This window comes from Pinus tabuliformis, chromosome 6 (assembly GCF_031772625.1).
Source record: "Pinus tabuliformis cultivar Carrire ecotype Pingquan chromosome 6, CPIR1, whole genome shotgun sequence".
NCBI lineage: Eukaryota > Viridiplantae > Streptophyta > Pinopsida > Pinales > Pinaceae > Pinus > Pinus tabuliformis.
In genome coordinates this window covers 1,387,032,583-1,387,049,927 of record NC_142292.1, presented here as the reverse complement: position 1 = coordinate 1,387,049,927, position 17,345 = coordinate 1,387,032,583, and the positions used below count along the sequence as shown (strand labels likewise).

The 17,345-nt window shown below is 37.2% G+C and overlaps 1 pseudogene; it reads right to left on the bottom strand.

The window, feature by feature from the left end:
- LOC149263804 (aspartic proteinase nepenthesin-1 pseudogene) overlaps nucleotides 1–15,180 on the bottom strand; it is a 50,921-nt pseudogene extending 35,741 nt beyond the window's left edge.
- Between the last annotated feature and the right edge of the window lie 2,165 nt (nucleotides 15,181–17,345).

Sequence of the window (17,345 nt, the reverse complement as noted above, 5' to 3'; positions counted from 1 at the left end):
GAAGACACGAGGTTTGACATTTTTGTCGAACTGCGCCTTGACTCATTTCTTATGGGCTTCGTTAGCCAAAGTGACATCACGACGGGTTTCATCCAATTGGATTAATTCCAAGAAACGAGCTTCTTCTTCTGAAGTTCTGGGGAGGATATCAATTGCGAGTTTGAGAGACGAGATTTCGTACTGGATTGGTAAGACTGCTTCCAGGCCATATACCAGTTGGAAAGGTGTAAACCCGGTTGCATTCCTTACCGATGTCTGGTAAGCCCACAAAGCTGAGTATAGTATTAGGTGCCATCTTCTCTTGTGAACTCCAATCATCCTTTGCAGCATGCGTTTCAGGACCTTGTTGATTGCTTCAACTTGTCCGTTGGCTTGTGGATGATATGGAGTAGAGCTGCCGTGAGACAACCCTCGTTTGGCAGCTAATTCGACCATCATGTGATTGTGAAAATACGATCAATGATCTGTGACTATAGCCTGTGGTACGCCGAATCTGGCGACTACATGATTGAAAAAGAAGAGGGCAGCTGTTTCACCAGTATTATCTAATGTAGGCATCGCCTCAGCCCATTTGGTAAAATAGTCAACTGAGACTATGATATACCCATGCCCCCCGGTCGAGGTGGGGTTACATGTCATGAAATTGATGCCCCATTTGGCGAATGGCCCAACTGCAACTATTGGTTGCAGAGGTGCGGGTGGTCTTCTGGTTTTGTTATCGAAAATTTGACAAGCATGGCAACTTCTGACTGCGGTTATGCAATCTCTGAACATTGTTGGCCAGAAGTATACTGCTCGTAAGATTTTTTGCACTGTAGCATCTCCAGATTGATGCCCCCCACATGCGCCTAAATGACAATCATTCAGGACTTTTTCGGCCTCCTCATGGGTGAGGCACCTTCTCAGAACTATATCAATACCACGACGGTAAAGTGTATCACCTACGATCATGTAGTCTTTTGCTTGGTATCGAATACGTTTTTGTTCGGAGCGGGAGGTGGTTGGCCTGTATTTTTGGGTTTGGAGATAAATGATTATATCCCCATACCACTCATTTCTTGAAGATATCAGAAACAAACTTTCATCCACGATTGTTTGTTCGGATGTTTCATCGTTGGACGACGATGGGAGATCGCACAATAATTCTGCGAAAACTAGAGCTTTCTTCGACTTGGATTTTACAAATTCCAGATCAAACTCTTGTAGGATTGCTATACATTTTGAATATTTTCCCCCCAGCAACTGTCGCGACAATATATAAGTCATGGGGTTGCAATCTGACAGAATGGTAGTTTTCCGAAAGAGGACATAGTGTCGAAATCTCTGTATCGCTTGAACAGATACGAGTGCTACCTTTTCAACATAAGAATATTTGCTTTCTGTATCATTTAATTTTTTACTCAAATAATATATAGGATGTTCAATTCCATCGACTTCTTGAACTAAAACCATTGCGATGGTAGTATCCGCTGCAGCCAGATACAGGGTAAAATATTTTTGATAATCAGGAGCGTACATTAATGATGCTTTCATTAGTGATTCTTTTAAAGCATCAAAGGAAGCTTGCGCAACCTGATCCCAGACAAAGGGCACTTCCTTTTCCAAAATACGTGTATAACCTTTAGCAATTTTGGCGTAATTTGGAATGAACCTCCTCAGAAAGTTCGCTTTCCCTTGGAGTTTCTGAATCTGAAGCAAATTCGAAGGTGAAGGAAAATTTATGATTGCCTAGACCCTACATGGGTCGAGACGAATCCCGTCCTTTGGGACTACAAAGCCAAGTAAACGACCAAAACTGATGCAAAATACACATTTGTGTGGATTGAGTCGTATCTTGTAGTGTCGGCAACGTAGAAATATCGCTCTTAAATGCTGCGGGTGATCAGACCGCTTTCGTGAATGAGTCAGAAGGTCATCAAGGTATGGTTGAACGATGTTTTTGATGTCATGGAAGGCATAATTCATTGCCCTCTGAAACGTCGCCCCTGCGTTCTTTAAACCAAAGGGTAATTTTCGATATGCGAATGTGCCCCACAGACAAATAAATGCAGTCTTTGACTGGTCCTGTGGGCGGATATTTATTTGATTATACTCGGAGAATCCATCCATGAATGAAAATATTTCACATCTGGTGCATTCATCAATTATCTGGTCAATGAAGGGGGTAGGGTAGTTGTCTTTTGGACAAGCTTGATTTGCATCCCTATAATTGACGCACACTCTAATTGTTCCTTGTTTTTTCATAAAAGGGACAATATTCGATACCCAATCGGTTAGAGGAGCTAGGTAGATGAAACCAACACGGAGAAGTTTTTCAACTTCTGCCTTAATGGCAGCGGCTTTCTTGGGGTGCACCTGCCGTAGCCGTTGTCGTACTGGTTTGACATCTGGATACATCTTAATTTCGTGTTCAACGATACTCAAGTCAATGCCTGGCATTTCACTATATGACCAAGCAACGACATCTCTGAATTCGCGAAAAAGAGCATTATATATTTCCAGTTCTGAAGGAGAACAACATTTGCCAACATAGATATTCTCTACAACATTTGTTTTGGTCGAGATATTTATGGCGATAGTCTCCTCAATGTTGGACTAGTTTCGCTCGGAATCCACCATGTTTACAGTATTTGATAGGAAATCAAAAACTAAAGGATGATAAAGGTCATCTTGGGTATCTTCTCCACAATCAGGAAGAAGGGAACGATGGTGGGAATCATTCCATGGTGCCCCTTCAATTACCATTGATTCGACAATTCCTTCGTCGGTGACATGCACTTGCGACCAAGGATCTGAAGGGGTACCATATTCTTTAGACATATATATCCAAACGCTTGATGAGCATTGATTTGGGTTTGCCTCCCATGCTAGGAACATTGATTGCTACAATATTTCAGTCGGGCTTGGGGGCAAAACCGTTGCATGATCCATGTCGATATCGTTTTCTGAGATCTTTTTAGAAGATATCATATTGCAGGTTCCTACTGACGCTACTTCCGCCAGGTTGATTGGAGGTGGAAGGGCGAAAGTTCCCATTAATATAGGATCTTTTAGTAGGCCTACTTCGATATTTTGAAGCAAATGGGGGCTTCCATGGATCATGGGAATGCTTCCTGTAACTTGAGAACCATTGGGGAGGAAGTTTTGTTGATCGATGATTGTAATCCCTCCTTGAAAGGGAAATGCAATCTTCCTAAAATAGGTCGACACAACAGCAGCCATAGCATATATCCATGGTCTTCCTAGTAGGATGTTGTAATCAAGATTTCCATCAATTACTTCAACATCTACTTCTACCGTTTTCCCTCCTAGTTCAACTTTCAAGTTACTTAGAATACCATATGGGGTATATGTCCTTCCGTTGAATGCTTTTAATGTCGTCAAAGATCGCAACAAGATTGGAGATCCTAAAGTTTTCTAGCAACTCATCGACATAATGCATGTAGATGCTCCCTCATCAATAATTGTTCGATGAACAGTTTTGTTGAGGGATTTCACTTGAATAAGGAAAGCTAGTTGAGCTGGTAATTGAGGATCGTATCCTTTATGGTCGAAGGATACAAGATTGGAATCCTTTGGGTCTATCCCACCAATGGCTGATAATAAAGCCTGCCTTTGGGATGGGCAATTCTGTAGTACTTCAAGAGTCAACATAGCAGATGGCGATTGGGCCAAATCTTCCACTATATTATAATGTTTTGCCGCTCTAGCGTGGGGATTAAACGTCGACTTGTGTACTACTCCCTTTGGTGGTTTTATTGTCAATTCAGGAATGATGGGCGGTGCAACTTTTGTCGAAGTTGTTGTCGAACTACTAGGTTGATCTTTATCCTTGTTGTTCGACAGATGTGGATTCCCATAATCTTTGTTCCTTGTCGATATCAAAGCATCATTTTGCTGTTTTGAAACCGACAACATTAGCACTTGAGACGGGGAAGCATTTCCACTTTCAACCAGATTTGTTCCTGGATTTGGAAACGGATTAGTTAACACTACGGAGGTTTTTGAATTCTTCAAGAATTTCTTAAGCTCAGCTTTGTGTGGAGAATTTGCGGTCCAATGATCCTCATCGCATATGAAACATGGATTTTTTGGTTTCCTATCTCCAGGAGGGTTTGAAGAAGATTTTTCAGGTGATGATCCCTCTTGTTTCTTCTTCTTCCCTTTGCCTTTCTTCTTGCTCCCTGGTTGTTTGGTTTCTTTGCTTTTATCTGTTGATACGACATTTACTTCCGAAGCAAGAAGTTCATCTTTTGCATTTTGACCTGAAATCTTACGGGCATTTTTGGATGTAGCCTTTTTCAATTTCGTGTCTGTTGTGCCAATCACGCCATCGCCGACATGAGGGTCATTGTTTTATTTAGGAGGAGGAGGAATTGAGAATTCCGGTCTAGGGGCGTCAAGTATTTTATCGTAGAGCGTGCCAGACTGAGTGTAAATCATGTCCAAATATTGCGCATGAGCGATAACTTTCTCTTCTGTTACAACTCCCCACTTTGCCACATCTTCCGCGATGGAAGGTAGTAATGACTTGATAAACCATTCAGCTAGGAGCTGATCGGGGATATACATTTTTACCATTCTACGACGACGTCGCCACTGATGTATATGATCAGACATGTGAGTGGCTGTTGTCTGTTTCAAATTGGTAAGAAGTTCTGTTCCCATTTTGTACCTTATTGGTAACTAAAAATGGGTTAAAAAGGTTGTGGCTAGGGTACTGAAGTTGTCGAATGAAGCTCTAGGCAGTTCGATGTACCATTTTTCCGCTGGACCCGTTAACGTCCTCTGAAAGAGGCGAAGTCTTATCGAATCATCATTTAGGGTGTTTGATGAACACCATAGATGAAAGGTCATCACATGATTCGATGGATCTTCACCCCGATTTCCATTAAATTTAGGAATATCTGTTGGAAGTTTATGCGGAATCGCTGGCCACCAAGGGGCGTAAGCGATTGGATCGTTTGTTAACCAATTTAAATCAGGTAACTCTAAAGTGGCCACAAAGAGTAACTGCTGATTCAGGTTAGGCGAAGCATACCCAGGATATGATGGGATTGCCTGAGAAGTTGGTCTTTGCATACTGGCATAATGCATTTGATGCTGGTAACTTTGGTAAGGTTGGTGGGCATGAGCATTGTAAAATGGTTGATTTTGACCGTTTTGAATGTACGGCTGTCCACTATTTGCAAAAATTTGTTACTCATAACCTTGGTATATTTATTGGAATTGCGGTTGTTGGTATTGTAATAGCCATGGTTGTGAAGCCATGTGCTGTTGACCGATATTAACAGTTTGACCAAGATGAGGGGTAATTGTACCCGTCTGAACCCGTGTCATTCCACTAGTCAGTGATGGTGGTTGAGTCGCAGGGTCAAGGGGCTGTTGCATTACAACTTGAGAAACCTGAGGTTGGCATACAACAGGCAGCGCTTGAACTTGCGACGCTGTCACAATAGGTAGCGTAGTTGGTATATTTGACATAGGTAAGCATTATTGCATCGAGTATACAACTCTTGGTTGTTGAGGTAGTATAGGTACCCAACCGCTTGAGGTAATTCCAGTATAACCTGAATGTTGTTGTGAACTCCCGTATGGATATCCTCCCGGAGGGGATAATGAAAGGGTATACTACCCCCCATATGGTGGTAATCCAGAACTCAAGGGAATGGTTTGCCCTTGGGGGCCGGACTGCCCAAATTGACCTCCAAATGGATTCATTTGTTGAGACTCAAAATAAGAGTTTCTGGATATTATTCCGGACGAACAAACAAGAACAGACCATACTGTCGAAATGGCCCCTGAGTGGGCTCCTTCTAGCGGTTGAGAGCTAGTCGAGACAAATGGTATACAGGAAAACATTGTTGGAGTGATAACAAGGAGCTCTACCGTCGCTGTGTCAGATGACACAATCCTAGATGTTGACGGTTGTTCAGACATTTGTAGTCTATCCAAAAGATTACCTAGCGATTCTACAGGAGCTTCCGCTGGTGGTAGACTAACTTCTGATGAAGAAGGATATAGAGTGATCCCGACTCCAAATTGCGATGGAGTACTCGTTGGAGGATCTTCCACAATTTCTTCTATGGAAATCAGACCAGGTGGAAGGGGAAGACCGTCAGGTCCGTAGAATATTTCTGGTGCCGAAGAAGGTATGGAATCGACAACGACAGATGTTTGAAGAGCAAGACTCTCCAAATCGATTGAAAATGTAACTGGCTCAGTAACACAAGTGTTTACTCTTAGAGTTGGATCAGTATCACTGTCCTTCTGTGGCTGCTGAACTTCTTTTGTAGAGGCAGGGGTTCGAGAAATGTTTTGAGTAACCGGAGTCTCTAAGGTTGTTAGAACACTTGTTCTAACTTTAACAGGAGATTTGGAACCAGTTAAACGAGTTCGCTTTGACCGTACTAGCTTTGGTTCCGAAGACAAAGACGGCTGACTCGTAAGCCTCCATGAATGACGGGGTTTCAATTGACTTTCTTCCATGATTGTGGATTACTCGATCAACTAAAATAAAGGGGAAGTATGTTTCCGAATTAAATGAATTTTAGATGCTTTGACACAACTTGTTTTTTCAATTTTTAAGAGTCGAGAATAAACAAAAGATGACTCTAGTCTCCTTCGATTTTTAATGAGCCTGAAGTGACAAGTTCTTAGATGGACCTTTTCCGTTAAGGATTCTGAAAAGGAACGAAAGGGATTGCTCTGGAAATGTAGGTAGAGGGATTACCAAACCAATCGCAAAACTGCAGAATACTTTTTACGATACAGCAGTCGATCTTCCTGAATGTTGTGTTCAGTGCATTGCGATCGATAGGGCGGTAGACACGACTTCCTATGGATAAAGGATTAAGCCTATTGGGGTCTCCCAAAATATACTCGACGGTACGTGGGAGCACAAGTCCGTACTGGCACTTATCGTTTCAAAGTGGAGGAATCACCCAACCATCAGTGAGAACAACAACTACCAGGCTTTACGATGCCGGAATACTTCTCTAGCCTAGACTTCTAAATGTTGTGCGTTAAGTTCCAAAGCGTTCTTAGATTCGTTGAATTTATTTTAAGTTGATCTTGTTTATGAAGTTTTCCTTTTGGGTTCACCACGAGATGTAGATGTAATTCCTAAAATGCAATCTAAGATGATAAACAAACTTTTTATCTCCTTTATGCAATGAAAATCCTAGCTACTAGGGAAAAGAAAGACAAAATCTTTTCACAAAGAGCAAAGAGCACACTCTAAATGCACTTTCCTAAATCAAGCCAATTAGACTGTCGATATGCAAATGCACATGCATTTCTTTGTTTTCGACTTTCTTAGTATATGAATGCTAAAAAAGAAAGTTGATGCACAAATCTGAATTTCTTTTCAAGCGACAAATATCAACAAGTTTCTTTTCGAAATCAAAAAATGGAGACGATCACAACACTTTACGATTTTGAATTGAATACTTGTTCTCGACACTAGAAAATTACAAATTCAGACCAAAAGCAATAGTAATAGGATAATCAACCATCAACAGCAATCAAACTCTTTCCTATGATTGAAATCGACACTTGCGACAGTTTCACATCAAAGGACAACAGTACGATTACGTTACTTTTGCAAAGGAGAACTGTAAATGACTGAACAAACACACAAAAACATCTACAGTTATTTTGTACAAAGGAGGCGGAATAAAAGCAAGGAAAAGGGGTTTCAAACAGACATATACTGATCACAGGCAGCAAAATTCAGGAATAGAACTGGAAAGAATGAACCACAGAAGCCACAACTGCACAGAGCTAGTCTGACCAGCGCACCTGTAACACAGAGAATCTGAAATGAAGCGCAGGTTGTCCACTCGGGAAGTGCGCTGAAATTCAGAATCTCTGAACAGTACCCGCGCTAGGCCAGAAACGAGACTCTGTTTGGGTTCCGGGTCACAATTTGCAGTTCAGTTCTTGGGTTTTGCCTCAGAAAAAAGAAATCAATAATGCAACAATCAGGGGTAGATCTAAGGAGGATCTAAGAGCTATCACAAGGGCAATCAGATAGTTTGTGAATCAGTTGTTTAAATCATAAACAGACCCAGTAGATGGATTGAAGTAGCAGTTATCTACTTTGCATTTGTTATGGAAAATGCAGTTCGAATGGTACTTGTAAGTTTATGAAACAAACAATAAAGAATGATAAACAAACAAACTAATTAGCTCCCTAGTGGAGTCACCATTTTGTTACAGGGAAAAGTGTCTATATAGAACTGCTCTATCCCACTAAGGTGTGACAGCTGCCTTAGAAACAAACAGAGAAAAGCTAGTTTTGTTTTTCCTTTATGAATTATAGATAGAGAGGAACAGAAAGACCAACCTCTATCTTGCGCTAATCTCCTGATTTGATCCCTCTCTTCTTTGATAGTCCTCAGCTACCTGCTCCCTTGCACGCCCAACTTCACAAAGTACCTGTAAGATCACAGAAGCATAGCACTATACAATGACATGGATCTATAATCATAAAAGATCTAGGATCAGATGTAAATTGACCATACAAATGTAGCAAGCATCAATGACACAAAAGCATGGAGGAAAACTCAAATAGCTTTTATTGATAAACAAGAAAAGAGCCAAGAGGAGTTACAACCAGTTGTTCTAACCCAGCATCAACCTCCTAGCAAAGAAGCGCCTCTTCACCTCAAACAAAGCTTGGATCACCCAATAATCTGATGTTTGTCTCAAGAAACCAACAACAATTCCTTACAATATGCAAAATTCCAGCCTTTGGATCTCTGGGATGAGAGATCCATATATAGATATCTGTAAGGGGGATGAGTCAGCTTGTGATTTGACTAGTTTCTTCTCTCTGATAGTTCTTGCTTCCACTTGGAGATTGATGGTCTCTTACTCATCCTTGGTCGAATTCAGTGAGGCAACTGTCACAGGAGAAGATTCTGGAAGCTTCCATTGCCTCTCCACCTCGCGGAATGACACTGTCATTTGTCATTTCTTGCCCATCACACCCCACGGAAGGGAATTTTGAAATGCAACGCACCCTCACAGTGTATTTAGGTGAGATGCAACGCACTTAGCCAGTGGAGCAGCTGCAATGATCCTGTTTTGACCAATTCTAAGTAGTCTCTCATGGAGAACTTCTAGGAGAAGTTGTAATCTGTTGACCTTGTTCCTTTACGGGTTAGAACAACACTTTTAGGGACTTAGGAGCCCTTGGTTTATGGACATTTCATGCTTGGCGTTGTAGAGCCCAAAAATGTCTATAACAAGAAGGAATTCATTCCATCAGGATTGCATAGCTATTTTTGAGTTTGGTGAGTTGTGCGAGATGTGACTTCACACAAGTGGCAGCCAGAGGACCCAGGAGAAACTGCACAAGGAAATAGGAGGCTTGGAGGACTAGAGGAAGGCATTTGTTGTGTCTATTCAGTCTATGAGTAGCATTGAGGGATTGTACTAAGAGTTGAATAGCTTGTGAGCTAAAGCTTTGTGTAATCCATAGATATTTCCACTTCTATGATAATATGGAGATCAGAGTTTTTAGCTGAGGCTTTCCCCAGAGTATTATTCTGTGTTCATGTGTGATTGATTTCTCATTCTCTATTATATGTGTTCTATTTGATCTTGCTCAAAATCAATTAAGCTTCCGCAAGTCTGTTTGTAGAAGTAGATCAAGTTTTTTTCTTTAGTATATTGCATTATTAGGCAATCTACAGTGAGAAATTCTACACTTTTTTTCTACAATGTTTTAGAAGCTACAAAAAAACCTATTTGAGCCAAAATCATTCTGAACTTTAGGTCTGAATTTCAGAGCTTGTCTTGCTATATTTTTGGAGATATGATCTGAGTAATTTAGGGATTTGTAGACTCCCGAATTACATTCCAAATAGGTGACTTGGGGAAAATCATCATAACTTTTAGTTTGAGAATAAAATTGAAATTTCATAATAATTTTCAGAAAGAGGACTGCTTGTAGTTTTTTGTGTATCAGTTTCAGGTACTAAGTTCGAAACAGTGACACGTGGTATGACATACAACTTCGCTCTACTGAACTAGTCTATAATCAGGTCACCATGGAAGATTTGGCATAACTCTTCCTTGGAGAATCCAATCTTGATTAGACTTGTGGGGTTAGAAATAGGAGTCAAAGGGCTACCACAAGACGTGATTTTAGATATTCAAGCTCCGCAGTTACAGAGATACAATAGATTCAATATCGAGCTCTTACAAAGAAGAAAAAAAGGTGTCTAGTTTGTTTTTAATTTTGCATAAGATTGGTTTGAAAAATTAGTTTGAATGAATTGAAAGGGAATAGTGAATAATTATTAGCTTTAATCAGTGCCCCGAAGAAAGAAGATGGAAACACCTAGTAAGCAACCTGAAATCTCTAGCATGACTCATGAAGAAGAGGAAGAAATGCAACATGATATATCAAAATTGCAAGACCAAGTACAAAAAGTTTCACTCTCACTAAAGGTAAATGAAGCCAGGATGAATGGCGTGGAATGATCCCTTAGTTTTATTATTCCCTTAGGTTTATAATATCAATCCCTTGGGGTTTTAGAATGATCCCTTACTTTAATTATTCCTTTAGGTTTATAATATCAATCCCTTGGGTTTAATACCATGGTCAACCATGGTTGAATGTCACATTGTGACAAGGATTGTCTCACCATGAAAATAAAACACGTTTATTTTAGTCTTTATAATATTTATATTAGGGTTTACCAATGTTGGGTATATAATATTAGTCCCTTGGGTTTATCATTATTTCCTTAGGTTCATACTCCCTTTCGGGTTTTAGTATTAATCCTTTGGGTTTATTATTAACTTGGGTTTATAATATCAATCGTGGTAATCTTTATTAATCTTAGTCACATTGTGACAAGGATTGTCTCACCATGAAAATAAACCATGTTTATTTTAGTCTTTCCAATATTTATACTAGGGTTTACCAATGTTGGGTTTATAATATTAGTCCCTTGGGTTTAATATTATTTCCTTGGGTTCATAATCCCTTGGGGTTTTAGCATTAATCCTTTGGGTTTATTATTAACTTGGGTTTATAATATCAATCATGGTCATCTTTATGAATCTCTTGTATTTGTAATATCAATCCTTGCGCTTCTTGATCCCTTAGGTTTTTAATATTTATCTGTTGGGTTCACTAATTCTTTGGGTTTATAATATTAAACCATTGGGTTTATTAGTTCCTTGGGTTTATAATATTAGTCCCATGGGTTTAATATTATTCCCTTCGATTCATAATCCTTTGGGGTTTTAGTATTAATCTCTTTGTTTTATTATTGCTTTGCATTTAGAATTTCAATCATGGTCAACCATTGTCAATCATGGCATACAATGGTCAACCATGTTTGAATGTCGCACTATGACAATGATTGTCTCACCATCAAAATAAACCATGTTTATTTTAGTGTTTGTAGTGTTTATATTTGGGTTTAACAATGCTGGGTTTATAATATTAGTCCCATGGGTTTAATATTCTTTCCTTGGTTTCATAAACACTTGGGGTTTAGTACTGATCCCTTAGGTTTTTAATATTTATCCATTGGATTCAATAATTCCTTGGGTTTATAATGTTAAACCATTGGGTTTATTAGTTCCTCGGGTTTATAATTTTAGTCCCTTTTATTTATCTTAGGTTTTATATACCTTGGGTTATACTATTAATCCTTTTGGCTTTTTGGTTTTTAGTTTTAATCCCTTGTTGTTATTAGTTCCTTAGGTTTATATTATCAATCCCATGTGTTTATTAATCTAAGGGTTCATATTCTTAGCATATAATATTATTGATAGGGTTTATAATATTAACGAGTGTTTAATATATATTCTTTGGGTTTATAATCCATTAGGTTTATGATATAAACTCCTCACGTTTATAGTATTAATCATAGGTTTTATATTTGTAGGGTTTGATATTAATCCTAGTGTTTACAATATTCATCCCTTGGGTTTGTTAATCATAGAGTTTAATATTCGTCCTAGGGTTTAATATTCACATTGTTCCATTACAACACTTGGGTTTAATACAAGGTTTATAATATTAGGACTTTTTAATATTTAGTTTATAATACTAAATTTTAATATTGGCTTTATAATTTGTGATACTATTAATCATAGGGTTTAATACCAAATCCAAGGGACTAATATTATAAACCCAACATTGGTAAACCCTAACATAAATATTAGAAAGACTAAAATAAACATGGTTTATTTTCATGGTGAGGCAATCCTTGTCACAATGTGACATTCAACTATGGTTGACCATGGTTGTCTAATATTAGTTCCTTGGATTTATGACATTAGTCCTTTATGTTTAATATTATAAAAATAATTATTATTATTATTATTATGATTATTATTATTTATTAATTAATATTACTAATTATGAAATATTAATATTTAATATTACTAATATTATTACGAGTTTATATTATTATAATAATATAATGATAATATGCGATGATATTATTATTATTATAAAAATATTTGTATATTATTATAATAATATAATAATAATATAATATTATTATAACATTATAATAGAATATTATTAATTACTATATAAATAATAACAATCAAATTATTTCTATATATTATTATATAAATATTATATTAATATTAGAATAATAATATAAACTCCTAATAGTATTATAATAATATAATATTACTATAATTCTTATTATTTTTTTTACAATTTTATATTATTAAATTATTTAAATAATATAATGATAATATAATATTATTATGAGCTATTCTCATTATTAATTAATATATATTAGCAATTTATATAATTATTATAATATTAATATAATATTTATACAGTAATATATATATAAATAATCTTGTTGTTAACACTTATATAGATAGAGAAAGATTTCGGCGCATATCACATAGAATTTCATTTGTCGACGCGTTTCGAACCAACTAGTGTGGTTCATCGTCAGGACAAGTTGAAGAAACAGATCTAGCTCCTCATGTTAAATAGAGGAGCTAGATCTGTTCAACTTGTCCTGACGATGAACCACACTAGTTGGTTCGAAACGCGTCGACAAATGAAATTCTATGTGATATGCGCCGAAATCTTTCTCTAACTTGATATGGATCACAGAAGCCTAAACTCTAACACTTATATAGTTATTAATAATTTTATATAGTTATTTTTATAATTATTAATAATTCTAAATATAGATAATAATTATTAATGTGGTTGATATAAGTTTATTCGGGTATATTAATCACATTAGAACATATAGTTATATAATTGTATATATGCTTCATATACGACCTATCAATGTATATCAACCATATTTATCCTAGTTTTATATTTAAATGAATCTTCATTTTGAACCACTTAGATTTTATTTTATATGGCGTTCATAATCTTATCGTCTAGATTCAAAGCCTTCGCATCTTATCTGGCTTTGCGTGTCAATTTTGATCGCGGTTCAGAGTGACCACAACGTTACATACCACAACCAATCAAAGGGTCAATTTAGCATTCCACACCACGAACATTTTCCCCTATAACTCTGGACTTAGATAGCAGAGCTGCATGCTCTTGTCCAAAGATAGTAACCTCAATTTCAAAATCATTTCACCTCCATAAACTAATCTCAAACGTAGAATACAAATATTAGATCAGCTATTATATATCGGCCATCAAAATAACCTCAATATGATAACATAAAAATTATAGGACAAATATTGAACCAGCTAATTAGATATCCCCGATACAACTTCGACAATCTATATCGATGACTATGACATATTCATGCTTATTACAGAGTAAAGTAATTCACTCTTCACAGTCCTTGCGAACCTCATGTGATAGCGGAACGACAACCCTAACGCATACTTAAAAATGAAGGAGAAGCTCCGTGCTTGATTAGTTAGAAACGCTGCCACAAACAGCAGGGGCGAATGACACTATGTTCCTTCGGTTGTCATAAAGTATTTGGTAATTCTGCTGCTGGAGATTCCCAAATATGCTGAGGGAATTAGTGTTCCCATTCGATAACATTGCAAGGCAGAGCACGCCACTGCCGATATCAGATAACTAGTTATCTTTGGAAAGATCAAAATCTGCTCCCTTGAAATGGAATGTCATACTGGGAAAGTTTTCGTTTGAAGCGCCCTGTTGGAAGCTAAGGTCCAGCCCAACACTAGAGCCATAGGCGTGTGGGAGATTAATCGATGAGTTCAAAGCCTCCTTCACAAAATCATAAGCATTCCGGTTCAGATAAGTGACAATCGTTCTAGAGTCTATGATAAGTCCGCCAGAGCCATCAGATCAGAGATCAGAAGTACCAGAAGGAATTGGTAATGATTGGCCACCAACGCTGATTCCTTCCAATGATAGATAATAGAATGATGGATTTAAGGTGCTTTGAATATTAGGAGTCGAACTGACATTGGCAGCATTTAATGTAGCGTTGTTGCCTAGGAACAGAGGGTTGGTTTTCGAAGGATAATCATTAAGAGAGGCTAGACAGTAGGAAAACTTGTTTCCCATGGATGTACCCGGCTGAGAGTTCAAGGAGAGAGGGCCTCCTCCAAAGCCTACTATTCCACTTCCTTGATCCAATCCAACTCCTGAGTTGTTGTGGCCGCAGCCAAACGCAATAGGGGAGTCTTGTTGAGAAGAAAGGGTAAAAGCCTCGTAAGAAAGGATCCCATTGGTGAAGGAACCGTCACCATAGCCGTAGCTGTATATGCACTCAGCTGCATTGGAGCAAGAAAATGTATTACACAGAGAGTCGTTACAAAGGACCTTACTGTATGTGGAGGAGGAGGAAGGATCACAGATTGGAGTTTGTTGATTATAATAATCAGTGCAGGGCTTGCACTGCGTCCATATTAGGTCACTACCCGTGTCCAGAATTGCCGAATACGGTAAAGGTGGCGTACCCATTGAGAGGTTAATGACAAATTCTCCATTTCCTGCCCGTACTGGAGCTTTGATATCCTTCCTTTCATATCACGCTGCAATTTATTATCATTAACTGCAGACATGAGTTGCAACTCTTCAAATCTCACTTGGCTGCCTTGGACCGCTCGTTTCAGGCGCTCAGCGGAAGTGATATGTGGAAAGAGCAGTGAATCTTTATGGACAAGATCTATTCTCAATCCATTGGGCAGTTGCACGGAATTAAATTTGGTTGCATACATGCATTCCATAAAAGGAACGAATACAAATAGAAACAACATTAACAAACAAGTAGGGAGAAGAAGTTGGTGGTTGCAGGTAACAGCAGGATATGTAACTAGTGACTGTCCAACTCCAGCCATATGGACCAAGATATACTATTTCACCAAGGCAGGATACGAGCAAAGAAAGAAAGTATTAAAACAAGAGGTGCTTCACTCCATTCGAGGTGAAGGGATGCATAGAAAGTATTAAGGCAAGAGATGCTTCACTCCACTCCATTCTAGGTGAAGGGATGCATTGAAAGTAGGAGGCCAGAGATGCTTCACTCCATTCCAGGGAAACGAGCAAAGAAAGAAAGTATTAAAACAAGAGGTGCTTCACTCCATTCGAGGTGAAGGGATGCATAGAAAGTATTAAGGCAAGAGATGCTTCACTCCACTCCATTCCAGGTGAAGGGATGCATTGAAAGTAAAAGGCAAGAGATGCTTCACTCCATTCCAGGGAAAGGGATGCATTGTATTTATATTGATGGGAGGTGAGCCAAGGCGTTGTTGATTACCGAGGATACGGGTTATCTTTATTGTACTTTGAACCGTTATTAAAATGATTGAAATGAATTTTTATTGATTTATTTTTATAATAATAATAATATAATTTAATATATTTAATCGTAACGATAATTTAATTTGAGCGTATCTCAGCGTTAAGAATATATATTTTCAATTATAAATTTAATTCCAGAAAATATAATCATCTAAATAAATTTTAACAATTAAGTAGAAATATCACGCAGTAAAGATTGGTCCCTTGTCCCATTTTACATCAGTTTGATAATGTTTAACCTGAAGTCTAAATATAAATTATTATTTGAACTATTTTAAAATTTTATTTTTATAAAACATAGAGAATATCTAGACTAAAAAAATTATTATCACATATATTATGTACATGGACTCAGGACATTGTCAGACATAAAAACCTTAGAATTTTTTTAATGAATAGCTAAATAACAAAGATGGATTTTTTAATCTAAAAATACCAGATTCGCAAGGTGCTCCATCAAATCCGACACTCTAAGATAAACTTTTATTTTTAGTATGTATTTTTGAATAAGCCGCCATTTGCAAATGTACATTTGCAATAGCTATTTGGGATGGAGTTATGTTACTACTCAACATTAGAGACAGTGACAACTGGGATTGATGGAAGGATGTTTATTTTTCTGGTTTATATTACAGAGGAAACATTCTGCATTACTTTTCTATATATTCTAGGGCATTACTTTTCTATATATTCTAGGGATTTGGAGATACAAAAATAAAAATAAAAATTTAACCCGAACCAAACGTTAAAGGGATAATAATAAACACTCCTGCATATTTTTGGGGAGACTGGATTAATTATTAGAATAAACACTCCTGCATATTTTTGGGGAGACTGGATTAATTATTAGAAAAGGCTATACTTTAAGGAGATTGGACTAATTATTAGAAAAAACTATAGATTTACTATCAAAGGATTTGGATATAGAAATAAAAAAAAATTCAACAAAAACCAAACATTAAAGCCACAATAATAAACACTGCTGCATAGTTCACGAAGATTAGACTAATTATTACAAAAGGCTATAGACTTACCATCAAGTATACCGATATTGGGAATAAATTCCTAGCTGGTTTTTTTGATGGGGTGTGTGTACAAAAGAATTGTGGATGCGCAGGGGACTCAAAAAGTATCATAGAATGAGTACAATGATCCTCTCAATTTAATCATTTCAATGTTTCTGTATGGATGAGGGGTATCTGGATTTTGGAACAGACCTTTCATCAGATTATATATAGGCATGTGTACCATGAATATAATGGGATTACAAACCTGTTATCAAAAACAAATATTATTCGCTTTCATGCATATCAACAGAGTTCAGTAATAAATGAAAGAAATAGAGAAATCCTATAGCATAGCGGTTTTGTGTAAGTGGTTCTTATTGAGACCAGAACAAAGATACTTCAGAAATAATGAGAAAGGTATACTAATAATTTTCAATGTAAAATCATAGATCAAGGATATGATAGATAACTACTATTTTGTATTAAATTTTAAATAAAAATACAAAAATAAATATGTGACAAAAATGATTTTTGGAGTAAGAAGTAAATTAGAAACCAGCCATTTTAATAACCTT